Below are 16036 nucleotides of genomic sequence, written 5' to 3' on the forward strand. Positions count from 1 at the left end.
TAAATCAGTTCTACATAATATATTTTACTTTTAAATTAATTTTAAAAGAAACTTGGAGCCACATCTTCAATGTCTTTAATATAATTGCAATGCAAAATTACTCTAAAATTTGCTAATAAGTTTCAGTCTCAACATATGTCATAATTGTACATATGAGATAAAGATAAAATTCACTTAAAGTCAAATAAAAGCTATAAAACACCTCAATATTTCAAGTATCTGGACATATGCTAATATTAAATAACTCATTGGGTTGTATTGAATTTTGAAATTTTCATCAATATATTTTTGCATTAAGTTTGAATATTTTGTCTTTAAAACAGAAGACATTGAGAATCTACAACAGTGATCATCGTCATGCTAATGCATGCCTATTTAAGACAATAATCAATTGAAAACTTCATTTACTCAAAGTTCTAGAAGAGTAAGCTGCTGGTGAAAATATTTAAACTCAAAAGCTCAATACAAAAATCTCTTTTAATTGTATACAATATGTTATCAACCTACTTTCAAAGTTGATGAAGTTTAGTACTAAACTGAATATTAAGCAAATAAGTGTTAACTCTGTTCACTAGAATTAGCATATTTCAGATTATAGTTTATAAATTTTTAAGAGCATCAGCATCATGATATGGTTGCCATAGTAACTGCAACAATATGTCATTTCAATTAATTTTATATGCAGTGATAAGGCCTACTTCTACATCACTTCAATACAAGTTTGAAAAGCAAAGGCTGAAAAGCAGATATAAATAGCAAATAGTGAATTTCCAACTTGTACCAGATTAGAAACTTATAAACTCCAAATATATTTTAAAAAGAGCACAATATATTCTAATTACATAAAAGGGTAGTAGTATAAATAGAGGTTATAAAAATATTTTAAATTAATACATTCTGAAATAAAAGTTTTAATAATTATTTCAATACTCCATACTCGTTTCTTTATATGTAAAAATTTGGGGTTTACATATTATTTAGTTTTGATGGATATCTCTATTCTCAAAAAATAGGTAAAATGCCTTTAGAGCTTACATCCTAAAGACAGATTTTTAATATTTTTAAAGTAATTATTGCAATGGCTTCTCATTTAGAAGGAAGAAACAATGTCTTATTGCAAAGGCCTTCTTAATCTATCCCTGCCAGAAATATTCCATTGGCATTAGTCACTCAGTTATTGGAACAGAAAGAGCCTTTGAAAAATAAAGCATATATTTCTTAAAGAATAAATGTGGAAAAAATGTGGAGATCTAAATTGATTTGTTCTTTGACTAACATATCTCTTTTCTTGTCTTTCTGACATTGCACATTTGATATGGACTATGTTCAAGAAAACTCTCAAAATTACTTCAAAAGGCATATCACATTTAAGGCTATATCATTCATCTTTTAAAGATATAAATAGCATGAGTTACTAGCAATTTTAATTAATTACTATAAAGAAATGTCCTAAATATAAATATTATAATCCTAAAAGAAATTTTAGAATATAAAGAAAGACAGCATGTGTATTTTTTTATCTGATAAAGAAACAATCTAAATAAGAAAAGATAAATATATACAACTTATTCTTCTTGATAGGATTAAGAGGATTCCAAACAAGCATTTACATTCCTGGTTTTCCTGACAATTAACAATGAAAAGCAGATGTTTACAAAGCTGTTTCGTATGCTGCCTTAAAAGACGATAAAAGATGGTTTGTGAAGAGTACGAAGGAAGAGCCAGATAACTACTTGCCGGGTGTATATTTAAAAAGAATTTTCATTGGCTCAGTTATTGTTAATAGTGAAAGAAAACACTTTGTGCTGCACATACTGTATGACTGTGACTATAGAAAACTGCCATCATAAAGTCCTCAAAAACTCTTAAGATGTAATTTACAAAGATAATAATAACACAGAATTATTTCACTTCTCTGAATGCTACACATTTGCATACCAGGACTGTGTACAATATACTCATAATGCACATTCATAATAACAAGGACTTCTTAACACTGTAACTACAGCATCAGATCTGTGCATTAGACAATCTATCCTACCAACTTTTACTTATTGGTAGGAAAGTGTTAGTCTGAGGAAGCCCAGGTGTTTGCAGTATACGCATGTGAAGACCAACCGCTTTAACTAGCGTGTCGCCATTGTGACAAAATGTGATGATAAAACTGAAAGTCATGTGATCCTTCAAGGCAGGAACAATGCACCTAGTAGAATCTATTTAGTATTATATTGGAATATAACAAGTGAATACTTTAAAACAATATGATACAATTATGGGTGTCTATGACTTTAAAAAGCCAAAATGTAATTGATTTGAAATATTTTTTTTCTTGAACCAGGTTCTAGCTAAGCATTCTTTAAAATTTGTAAATTGCTGAACCATTTTAAAAGTTTAAAACTTGTTTGTTTTGGGGGGCTACACCCAGCTGTTTTTGGGGGGAGTTGTTTATTTTGCTTTGTTTGGTGGCAACACCTAGCTGTGCTCAGGGATACTCCTGACTCTGAGACAGAGAACAGTCCTAAAATGGCTCAGGGGACCATAGGATATGCCAGGTTCAAGATCAAATCGGTCAGCTACATGTAAGGCAAGTATCCTACCCACTGTACTATTACTCTTACCCTTTTTGTTTATTTTATTTTGGGGTTTTGTTGTTGCTGCTGCTGTTTTTGCAGGCTATCCCAGCAGTGCTCAGGGTTTACTCCTGGCTCTGCACTCAGGGACCACTTCTGGCAGGCTAAGGGGACCATACGAAATAACAGGGATCAAACTCAAGTTATCTCTGTGCAAAACAAGTGCCCTATCCACTATACTCTCACTCAGGCTTCTCTGGTCCTTTTTAAATATTAGTTTGGGTGTTTTATTTATTTATTATTTATTTTTTGGTTTTGGGGCCACACCCGGCAGTGCTCAGAGGTTACTCCTGTCGATGCACTCAGGAATCACTCCTAAAAATCTCAGAGGACCATTTGGGATGCTGAGGATTGATCCCGGGTGGGCCCTATAGAAGGTAAATGCCCTACTCTATGTACTCTCACTCTGGCACTGGATATTCTTATTTTCTGAAAATCAACTTTAATAATAGATCTTCAGTAAGCTACATTTACCTTCTGCGTGTACATATCACAATAACCATATTTGGTATTTACCACAGATATTAAATAGATTCTTATTTTGTTACATGTTTCCTGATTTTATTACATAGAGAATAAATAAACAACATAAATAAAATGTTCTCCTGGCCAGAGAAGTTATTTTCTAATTTTATTTCTGATACTTCTGGGACATTTTTTTTTTCTTTTGGGGAGTGAGGGAAATAACAATTTGGGCCACATCTGGAGGTGCTCAGTGCTTTACTACTGACTGAACACAGGGATCACTCCTTGCTATGCTCAATTACATGCTCAGTTACATACACACTCCCAGAGATTGAACTCAGTCAACCACATGCAAGTGCCCTACCCACTATACTATCTTTCTGACTCCCTGATTCTTTGGTGAGGTCTGATTCTAAGAAGTATGCAGGAAGCCCAGGAGCTCTAGCAGCAATTCTCAGCCAACCAGTAAGAAGTTCAATGTAAAGGCCAAAGGATGCAATGCTGCTCCTGCTATTCAGTGATCCACAGGGCTCCATCGATGCTTGGAGGACCCTGTAGTGTCAGGAATAGAACCCTAGTAGTAATTGTACTACCTCACTAGCGGCTGCCCAGCCTCTAGTTCATTTTTAACTTTATTCAAAACAGAAGATATTTTGAAAACAAAGAGATGAGACAACTACAATATTGCAATAGATAAATTTTGTAACTGTATCAATACCTGAATTAGGACAAACCGAACAAAACTATCTAATTAGGAAAATTCTGAATATATTAAATCATTTACATTTTTTAATTAAAATTGTGTTTAATATGAAAGATGCAAAAATTTGGTTTCATATGAAAGATGCAACAGAAGATAATTACTTGTCCTTAAGTTTTTATTAAATATTCAATAACCCATAGGCATTATTTATTTATGTGAATCCTATTATTGAAATTGAATTATTTTACCATGAAACATCAATTATATCACAGATTATAATAAAGTAGAAAATACGTTCATGTATTTTTTATGGGAGTCACCTCAAGCTGAGGAAAGAGGGCTCCTATAATTCTTAACTCAGGGGTTCTACCCAGAGGTGCTCAGATGGTGTGGAAACTGGGTATGTAGCATATATAAACAATGTCAGGTAACCCTAGTAGTTAGTACACATACTAGGCTCTTACTCCACCACTTAAATCCTCTCCCTGGCCCCATTCGTGCACATTATTACCTCATTCAATTGCAAAAGCAATTTTGCACTGTAATTTTATACTATAAGCTGATTATCCATCCTAATTTATATTAGCAGCACAATACTTTAACTTAAGGATCAAAGAAACTACCTTGAAGCAATAACATTCTGACCTTTGATATTATAATGTACGTTAAAAAATTGATACGATAGGGCCAAAGGGATTGTACATTGGGAAGGGTGTCTGCCTTGCATGTAGCCAACCCAATTGAGTCTCCAGCACCCCATATGGTCCCTTGAACACATCAGGAGTGACCTCTGAGCTCAGAGTCAGAAGTAATCCTAAGCACACTGGGTGTGCCCCCCCCCAAATTACTAAGGCAGCCAACAGATTTTTATTATTTACCTCAAATCCAGGTCAAATTCACAATAGAAAGAAATCTACATGAGGGCCCGGAGAGATAGCATGGAGGTAAGGCGTTTGCCTTTCATACAGAAAGATGGTGGTTCAAAACCCGGCATCCCATATGGTCCCCTGAGCCTGCCAGGAGCAATTTCTGAGTGCAGAGCCAGAAGTAACCCCTGAGCGCTGCTGGGTGTGAACCAAAAACCAAAAAAAAAAAAAAATAATAATAATAATAATAATAATAATAATAATAATCTATATGATTACTTCAGTTTTCAAAATCAATACTAAGATAAAATGTCCTTTATATTTTGAGCTATCTTCACATTCTCTTTTTTGTTCACATTTTCTTTTTTGAAGGGTCTTGCATCCCTGATAGGGCTTAGGGTCCACTTTTAGCTGAGTGCTCTGGTTACATTCTCATGTGTCTTGAGACCACCGTGAGGTGCCAAGGATCAAGATTTGGCCAAAGCAAGTATTCAACCTATTGAACTATCTCTCTGGCATGTCAGATTTTCTTCTAAGAATAAATATTATTTTAGGTGCTCAATTAATAATACAGTGAATTTAACAATCAACCCATGTTCAACCCTTGGCCTCTTTGGAGCTGCCAGAAGTTATTCCTGAGTCCAGAGCCAGGAGTAAGTCCTAAACACAGCTAGGTGTAGTCCAACACCCCACTCTCTGAGTAGCTTTTTTCAGAACACTGTTTTACCTTTGATGTTTGAAGGAAAAAAAATTGGCAATAAATGCCTCTTATTTTATTTATTTTCTTATAAGTATACTTTTTTGTCTGAACATGATTATGGAGAAAATTGCAAGGACTTCCTGGGTGGCAGGAAATAGAATATATTATCAGCAGCAGAAGTGGAAAAGTACTTAAAATAATCTCAAGATTTTCTCCAAAAGTAAGAAACTACATTTAATTCAACAAAACTAAATGTGGGAAGAGAAAGAATGACACATAATTGCTTTACTTTTTAATCTTTTGACCCAGAATGTTAGCAATTTTGTAGTCTTTCCAAATATAGGAGTAAGTAAAGAAAGTAGCAAACCACCTTCCCTGGAATAGAGTCATATTGGTCCAATCTGGTAGCAGATTACAGGGCCTGCTCATTTTTAAATATGTTAGCCTTTTGAAGGGGGTATAATTTTATTTCAGCCATGTTGATCACCACTCTCACAACTTTATGGACTTGTTCTCATTTTTAATATATTTCCCACTGTTCCACAAATTACTTCTGCAGAGTTATTACTTCCCCAGGTCATCTTAATCATACTTTCTATTTCTAATAACTTTTTGTATCTGTTAAAGTAATGCTTGTAAAGAGGGAAAAAAAAAAGGATCATTTTACTAAAAATGTTAAATAGATTTCTGCCAGACCCCTACCCATCTCCCATTCAATTTGAACCATAAGCAAACACTTTATAAAGTTTTTTTAGAGTTTCTTTGGATATTAACACCATACTAATATGAGTTTAATTTAAGCAATGTGTAAACATCCTTTAAATTTTAATTTTTAATTTCCAGTTATTATTTATTGTCATATATTTTATTCTTATCTCTCTCTCTTGCCACTACAACTGTTTAACAAATACTAAATTAAATCAATACTTATGATACAAAGTAAATTTTGCTCATGGCTAGGCCAAGTGGAGTAAATACATATTTTTTTTGTAAATATTCTTTCTTATTAAAATCCTCTTCGAGTAGGGTGTTTGCCTTACATATGGCCGACCTGGGATCAATCCCCAGCATCACATACACTTCCCTGAGCCCACCAAGAGTGATACCTGAGCACAAAGTCAGGAGAAACCCCTTTAGTGTAAGCACCCTTGAGTGTAGCCCCAAAAAAAGTAGCTCAAAATTAACATAAAACCAATTCTGAGACAAAGAAAATGCCCCAGAAATATATCCTAAATTTTTTAAATAAATTTCTATGATAATGAGAGTAGTAGGGTAAAATGAAATGAGGAATTAATTGAAAACTTATTGCAGAGCAATAAGGTGATCTAACTTTTTTTTAAAGGAATGAATTTAATGGCCGTGAATTAGAAGAGAAAAAAAAAACAGGTAAATAGCTAGAAATCTATTGTAATAATTCCCAAATGAGAAAGATGATGCTTTGGAATCAAAATAATCTGAAATCAAACTATTGCTGTGGAAGCAATAGTAAGGGGTCAAATTTGAAATTAATTTTGAAGCAATAGTTATCAGAATTGATTGTTTATTAGCGATAGCATTAAAGAAAAATATTGTCTACACAACTGAAAAATACAATGTCCATATAATGAGACATGAAACACTACAAAGAACAGGTGTGGTAGATAAGGGATATCAGGAACTAAGGTTTTGACAAATTAGACTTGAAATTACTATTAATACTCAAATCAAGATGACATGTAATTGGGGCCAGCGAAATAGCACAGTGGTAGGGTGTTTGCCTTGCACATGTGGCCAATCCAAGATGTACCTTGGTTTGATCCCCAGCATCCCATATGGCCCCCCCAAGCCAGGAGTGATTTCTGAGCACATAGCCAGGAGTAACTCCTGAGTGTCACAAGGTGTGCCCTGCCCCCCAAAAAAAGATGACATGCAAGAGAAATCCTGTGTGGAAGTAAAAAATTTCAGTCAAAAAATAAGTGAATCAAAGTTATACAATTTAATTAATTACTTTATTTAAATTGTGATTATCAGCCATACAATGTACAACACTCTTCACTAGTGCACATCAGAAATAAGTGAGTCAAAGCTTTAAAAGATATTTAAAACCATTGGAATAGATAAAAACCACTTATAGAGTTAAGAGAGGAAAATGTGATTTGAATATTGGAGTTCAGGACACAACATTGTTTAGAGGTTGCAAAGATGAAAAGTAACCAGATAAGAATGCATTTTTGTTTGATAATAGTTGGTTTAGACAAGAGCAAGTGATACCACACAACCACTGCTAGAAGGGATCTGGGAAAGATTTCACACTATTAAAGAGGGTTCAAATAGGGCTGTGCTTCTTCTTGTTTTGTATACATATGAAGATTTGATGACTTCTGAATATTTTGTGGGATCTAATATATTAGTGCAAAAACTTATGTAGAGCAGTACATAATACCTACATAATTGCCACACAATATTATGTATATAATAAATAATTATCATCATGAAAGCTATTAAGAAACTTCTTATTATATGTGATATATTTTCCCAACTATCTTTTGTATTTTTTATTTATTGATAATTTTGTCATCTTTTATTTTTATATAATTAAGTATATCTTTTGTCAGTGGAAGGGAACTTTATTGCATGTGTAAGGTTCTGGGGGAAAATATATCTATCATTGCCTCTTTAAGTTTCTATATTTTCTGTATTGCTTAGAAAGATTTTTTCCCTGAACTAGAGCAATAGCACTGGGTAGGGTGTTTGCCTTACAGGTGGCCAACCTGGATACAATCCCCAGGATCCCATATGGTCCCTTGAGCCTGCCAGGAGTGCTTTCTGAATGCAGATCCAGGAGTAACCCCTAAGTGCCACTAGGTGTGGCCCCCAAAAAAGTAATTCAAAATTAACATAAAACCATTTCTGAGACAAAGAAAATGCTCCACAAATATGATTCAGAAAATTTTTAAATAAATAAATATTCTGTGATAATGAGAGTGCTAGGGTAAAATTAGATGAGAAATTAATTGAAAGCTAAAGCCAAAAGTCAAAAGCCCAAAAATAAAGAAAAGATCTCTTCCCAAAGTAGTTTCCCAATTTTCCAATATTTGCTTTTAAATGTAAACACTTAGCCAATTTACAATTTACTTTGTATCTTTTATTTTGTGTGTCACACCTGGATATGGGGATTTAAGCAACTGTCATGGCCACAGCCACATACATGGCAAGTGTATGTATCTCAATACTATCTCTCCAGTTGATTTAATCTTGCAAAACATCAGTAATTTCACTTACATGTTTTTACAATTGCATAAACTTAACCACCATTATTATAGTAGCTCACAAAAAAAATTGCCCTAAAAGTTAACTATATACTCTACCAGATTTCTTCCCTTCGCTCCATTCAAACTCTAGGGGGAAAAATGGTCCTGTCTCTGTTGTTGGGCCTTTTATAGAATGTCTTCGAGTTGCCATCTGTTGTGGTTGCCTTCTTTCACTTAGTAATAGGTATTAAGTCATACCTTACATGACTTTCCATGAGTTTACAGCTCATTTCTGTTTAGCATTGAGTAATTTTCGATTGTCTGGATGTACTACAGTTCATCATTTCACCTATTGAAGGATCCCGTGGTCACTCCCAAGTTTTGGCAATTATGTACAAAGTTGCTATGTACATCCATGTGTAATTCTTTTTTTTTTTTTTGGTTTTTGGGCCACACACGGCATTGCTCAGGGGTTACTCCTGGCTGTCTGCTCAGAAATAGCTCCTGGCAGGCACGGGGGACCATATGGGACACCTTCGGTCCTGGATCGGCTGCTTGTAAGGCAAACGCCGCTGTGCTATCTCTCTGGCCCCTATGTGTAATTCTTGTGAATGTAAGTTGTGGGTAAATAAAAGAAGTATACTATGCTGGATCACATAGAAAGAATGCATTTCTTTTTATAAAGATCTGTCTTCCAAAGTGTTCTGTGTTTATATTTCCAGCAACAGTGACTGAGCTCCTGTTACTCCACATGCTCATAATCACTAACTGTAATCAGTATTTTTACACCAATCTACGAGGTGTGTAGCTGAATCTCTGTTTTACTCTATCTCCCTTTATAATAAAATGAATATCATTTCATTCAACTGTCTGACACTTGGTTGTCCAAATCATTTTAATGTTTCTTTTTTATAGTTGTTTTAAGAATTCCCTGTAAGTTTTAGAAATAAGTCCTCAGCCAGATATATATTTTGCCAATATTCTTTGTCAATGTCTCCATGATATATTGCTTTTGTTTGGGGGGATGTACACACCCAGCAGTACTTGCCCACAACCAGGAATATTCCCAGTTCTGTGCTCAGGAGTTACCCCAGACAGTTTTCTGTGGCCCATGCAGTACCAGGGCTCAAACCTCAGCATGCAAAGCACATGCTCAGTCACTCGAACTACCTCTCCAGCCCTGGAACTTATCTTTTCCTTTTTATATGATGTCTTGTGTAGAGGGGAAAAAAATTTCCAGGATTAATACTACTCTGAAACTGACTAACAAGCACTCAACTTATAATTTAGTCAAGACCTTTGGTTTCCATTCTTTCACCTATGAGCCAAAAATCACTATGTATCTCTCATAATTTTATGATAAAAGTTAAATAAGATCATCCAGATAAAATACTTTACCAGTATAAAGCAAACACTAGGTACTAAATCAATATGGCGATCACCCTTATCTCTGCTCACACTGGTATTTCTTTTTCTTTTTCTTTTTTTTTGATTTTTGGGTTACAACCTGCAGCACTAAGAGGTTACTCCTGGATCTATGCTCAAAAATCGCTCCTGGCAGGCTTGAGGGACCTTATGGGATGCCGGGATTTGAACCACCGTCCTCCTGCATGCAAGGCAAATGCCCTACCTCCATGCTATCTCTCAGGCTCCATGGGATTTCTTTTTCTTAGTTTTCAAAATATTACTAAAGGTAGATAAAATGGTACAGAAAACACTGTTACAAATATCTGTGTACTTTGTACTGAGATTTATAAATTAACAAGCTACACATCTCCCCTACAGATAAAGTGATATTTTACAATTACTATTAAAATCTTTCCTGGGGACGGAGCTATAGCACAGAGGTAGGGCATTTATCTGGCACACTGCTGACCCAGGACGGACCTCAGTTCGATCCCTGGTGTCTCATATGGTCCCCAAGCCAGGAGTGATTTCTGAGCAAATAGTCAGGAGTAATCCCTGAATGACACAGGGTGGTGGCCCAAAAACAAAAACAAAAAATCTTTTCCTATATTTTTATTCCCAGAGTTAAGGCTTGATATTTGAGCTCATCCTTCTGATTCATTTATAGGCTTGTATGACATATTTACTTTATCTAAATACAGGGTAAAGATATATGCAAATAATGTGTAATCAATTATTATGATGTATATAATTTTTGTATTCTCCATTTCCCCTCCCTCGTGTTAACATTATTCCTAAAACAAGAGTTGAAACACATGTTTTAGTGGACATACTCAAACACCTGTCTCTGCTGGCCATGGGTTAACGCTTCCTGCCTTCCCACTTTAGTTGTGATGCCACACAGTTTCTAGTTGGTATGTTTCCCAGGGTCACACATTTTAGTTTCACATTTCAGTTGTGGCGTTCATACACACCTGGCTGTTGTGCAAAGCAAACTCACTTGCTCGAAAACAGCAGAACTGCTTGTATTACACTTGCCACATGTGGGCTGTGATTGAACTCACAGCCTCAGGTTTTACAAGACAGGGCATTTTAGCCACTGTGTTACCTCCAGGATCCTCTATATACATTTTGCCAACTATTTTTTTGCTTAATATTATATTCCTAGTAATTATCCATTTGAGGGATGAACAAATGGGCAAATAACTTAACAGACCGAGCCCATGAAGTCCTCGTTTCTGGTCCCCTTCACCATGATAGGTCCCCAAGCACCACCAGAAGCAACCTCTGAGAACCATGAGGTATGGTCTATAAACAAACAAAAGATAAAAGTTACCTATTTGAGCATATCTATTTGAATGACTATGTATAGTCATTCATTTAATCAAATGTACATAGCTAAAAATGTTTATCTTTTTAAATATTTTCTTTGGTAGGCCTTTCAAGCACTCTTTAGGGTATCCAGGGAAACTCCCAACAACACTTGGCCAACTAGGATAGTTTGGTGGTGGGACCCAAAGAATGTGGCACAAAATAACGATTCATTATTTATATTGCAAGATTATACATCACAATAAGTCTAGCTAACAACCACTACCTACAGAGTACTTTGATAATGGTACCTTTATCATATGTATTATTTGAGAATATTTTTTCCCATTTGATAGATTGACTTCTCAGTTTGTTCTCTTCTATAACTTTTATTTTGTTATTGTGTTTTTTTCTTTTTAAGCCAGTCAAATTGAGCAGTGGTGGGGGTCATATACTAACTTTTATGATACTAACATTAATAAGTTCTGATAAACCACTGCCATCAGACCAGCCTTGTTATTGTTTTTGTCATTGTTGCTGCAGTGATAAATGGCCACACACACTTGGTAGTTAGACTCCATACTTGTTGGGTCAGCTCTCTCTAAATTTTTCTAAATTTAGAAACTTTATGTCACATTTTCTAAATTGTGATGTCCACAGACTAAAACAGTTTGGTTGAAGATTCACAAAAGACACGTCATTGGCACTGTACTCAAACATGTGTAGCAGTGCTGAATATTGACTTGTAATTTGGTGTCCTCAAAGCAGGTGCTACTGCTTTAGAGCTATCTCTGGATTCCCCGCCTCTTCTTTTTATTGTAGTCCTACTTTATTGTGTATAAGCTCTTTAGTTTTGTGTCCATCCCACACCATAATAATATAGTTATTTGTTTGATTTATACTTAATATTTTAAATTTTTATTTAATTTTTTATTACCAGGAACTCAACAAAAGGTTTCATGCAAGTGGGTTTATGTGCTCTACTACTGAGTCCACATCCACAGTCTCTATATAGTATATTTTGTATTATAGTAAAATCTATTATTAACTTTATTTTCTTTATTGAAGCCCTTTCATCTTGCATCATATTCCTCCTACCTGAAGTGAAATCCTTATAGTATGCTTTCTGTGATGATCTTCAAGTTAAAAGCCTTCTGATTTTTTTACTTGTCTGAAAATTATTTTCTTCAAATGTCTGCTTTTTTAGATATAAGTTCATAGAATATGCACATTTATAATTAAAATAATTGTCAACTGTATTCTATCTCCTATCTTCTACTTTTTGTTTTTGTTTTTGTTTTTGGGCCACACCTGGCTGTGCTCAGGGGTTACTCCTGGCTATCTGCTCAGAAATAGCACCTGGCAGGCATGAGGGACCATATGGGATGCCGGAATTTGAACCAACCACCTTAGATTCTGGATCGGCTGGTTGCAAGGCAAATGCCGCTGTGCTATCTCTCCGGCTCCAAATTGTACCAATACATCAATACATGCACTTTGTGTGTGTGTGTGTGTGTGTGTGTGTGTGTGTGTGTGTGTGTGTGTGTGTGTGTGTGGTTTTTGGGTCACATTTGGCAGCACTCAGGGGTTACGCCTGGCTCTGTGCTCAGAAATCGCTCCTGGCAGGCTCAGAGGATCATATGGGATGCCAGGATTCGAACCACAGTCCATCTGCTTTCAAGGCAAATGCCTTACCTCTGTGCTATCTCTCCAGCTCCAAGATTTTTTTTTTTTTTTTGGTTTTTTGGGCCACACCTGGCGGTGCTCAGGGGTTACTCCTGGCTGTCTGCTCAGAAATAGCTCCTGGCAGGCACGGGGGACCATATGGGACACCAGGATTCGAACCAACCACCTTTGGTCCTGGATCAGCTGCTTGCAAGGCAAACGCCCTGTGCTATCTCTCCCGGCCCCAAGATATTTTCTAACTTTTTTATGTCTTGCAGTTTCACTACAGGACAACCAACATATTTTTGGCCATTTCCATTAAGATATGATGATGCATTTTATGTGTCAATATATTGATGTCTTTCACTTATTCTGAAAAGTCCTTCTCAACTATTGCCCTTCTTTAAGTCTAGCACCTCATCTAAATCCATAGTTGTATTTACATTCAATTTTCCTATTGTGTTTTCCATGTCTCTTAGCCTCTTAAGTTCTCTACACCTTTTTGCCTTTGGGCTTATAGCATAGAAAACTCCTATACTTTTGCCTCTGAGTAGTATCTAATTGAATTTTAAATTTTAGTAAGTATTTTATTTATTTATTTATTTATTTATTTATTTATTTATTTATTTTGGTTTTTGGGCACACCCGTTTGACACTCAGGGGTTACTCCTGGCTATGTACTCAGAAATCGCCCCTGGCTTGGGGGAACCATATGGGACGCCGGGGGATCGAACTGAGGTCCATCCTATGCTAGCGCTTGCAAGGCAGACACCTTACCTCTAGCGCCACCTTCCCGGCCCCATAAATTTTAGTAAGTATTTTAATTTCATTTTCATATCTCTGGTTCTATTTTAATGTCAGCAAAATTACCCGTTTTGTCCCTTGTTTTCTATTTATATTTTTATCAATCTTTAACTTTGTTAAACACATGAAATATACTGATTTTGAATTCAATGCCAAATAAGGCAAAAAAATTGAATTTAGATGGTTTTATTTCTACTAGGTTTATTTCTTATGATGCCTTATTTCTTTTATTTTTTATGGAGGAAAAATTTTAATCTCATAAAGCTATTTATAAACCTTGATGCTCACAACTAAACTGTACATATATGAATATTCACACTTACATGGATATATGTATGTGCATACAATGATACATCATTGTGTCCATTCTCACATAGAACAGCATACAAAGGGTCATGAGAACTGAACTGCATGCTTAGCCATGAACCAAATATCAGACTGGCCTCTGGGTGGCACACTCTAAAAACTTTGCAAATTTAACTAACATCAAACTCCATTTTTCTGTTTTTCCTGTGCTAGAATTCTAGTCTTCCATAGCTCCCCATTCATACATAGTTCTCCCAACAGGCCTCATTGTGTGAAGGAACTGTGGTGGAGATTGTCTCCTGGCCTTCTGATCCCAATGAGTGTTGGATTTGGGTTTGAACTCTAATATCTTTATTCCTGATTTTTTTTTCAGAAGTATATAGACTCCAGTGAAAAAACGAATTTTTAACTTAAAATTAAAAAAACTCTAAGTTAGGTAAAGAAGTATGTTTGGGGGCCAGAGCAATAGTATAGTATAGTATAGTATAGTATAGTATAGTATAGTATAGTATAGTATAGTATAGTATAGTGTAGTATAGTGTAGTGTAGTATAGTGTAGTGTAGTATAGTGTAGTGTAGTGTAATATAGTGTAGTGTAATATAGTATAGTGTAGTGTAGTGTAGTGTAGTATAGTATAGTATAGTATAGTATAGTATAGTATAGTATAGTATAGTATAGTATGGTATGGTATGGTATGGTATGGTATGGTATGGTATGGTATGGTATGGTATGGTATGGTATGGTATGGTATGGTATGGTATGGTATGGTATGGTATGGTATGGTATGGTATGGTAGAGTATGGTAGGGTAGGGTAGGGTAGGGTAGGGTAGGGTAGGGTAGGGTAGGGTAGGGTAGAGTAGAGTAGAGTAGAGTACTTGCCTTACATAAGGCTCACTCAGGTTTAAGCCCCTGCATTGCATATGGTTCCCCAAGCACTTCCAGGAGTAATTACTGAGTGTAAATCCAGGAGTATTTCCTAAACATCACCAGCTATGGCTCCAAATCAAAACTAAATTATATTAAAAAGTGTGTGGTGGGACTGGAGAGATAAAACAGCAGGCAGAATGCTTGCCTTACATGTGACCACCCCAAGTTTGATCTCAGTATACCATATACCATATGTTTTCCTGAGCACCTCAAGGAATAATCCCTGAGTGCAAAGCCAGGAGTAAACCCTGAGTACTGCTGGGGGCCCCAAAACAAACAAACAAGCAAAAGTGTATTATTGTGCATGAGAGAATATATAGTGGTTAAGGTTCCTGCCTTGCATATAACTGACCCCAGTTTGATCCCCAGAAATGCATATGGTTCCCTAAGTATTCTCTGAGCAGAGCCAGGAATAAACCCTGAGCACTGCTGGATGTGTTTCCACCCTTCAAAAATAAGTGTTTTCTGGATTAATATGCTCAAGCATCTGCTAAACAAATATTCTCCAAAGAATTTTAATAAGTCTAAAATCTTAATGGCATTCAAAGTGAAAAAGTCTAGTGAATTATTTTTTAGAAGACAATAAATATAAAAGTTTAACATCTAGATGTTGTATTAAGCAAGTACATTAAAGTAGGTTGGGTTGGGGCCAGCGAGGTGGCACTAGAGGTAAAGTGTCTGCCTTGCAAGCGCTAGCCAAGGAAGGACCGTGGTTCGATACCCCGGCGTCCCATATGGTCCCCCCAAGCCAGGCGCAATTTCTGAGCACTTAGCCAGGAGTAACCCCTGAGCATCAAACGGGTGTGGCCCGAAAAAAAAAGTAGGTTGAGTTTTTTGTATGTTTGTTTGTTTGTTTGTTTTGGGGGGGTTTGAGCCACACCTGGTGACGCTCAGGGGTCACTCCTGGTTATGTGCTCAGAAATCGTTCCTGGCTTGGATACCATATGGGACACCGGGGGATCAAACTGCGGTCCGTCCTGGGCCAGCTGCGTGCCAGATAAATGCCCTACCACTGCACTA

The sequence above is a fragment of the Suncus etruscus genome, chromosome 9 (assembly GCF_024139225.1).
Source record: "Suncus etruscus isolate mSunEtr1 chromosome 9, mSunEtr1.pri.cur, whole genome shotgun sequence".
NCBI classification, from domain to species: Eukaryota; Metazoa; Chordata; class Mammalia; order Eulipotyphla; family Soricidae; genus Suncus; species Suncus etruscus.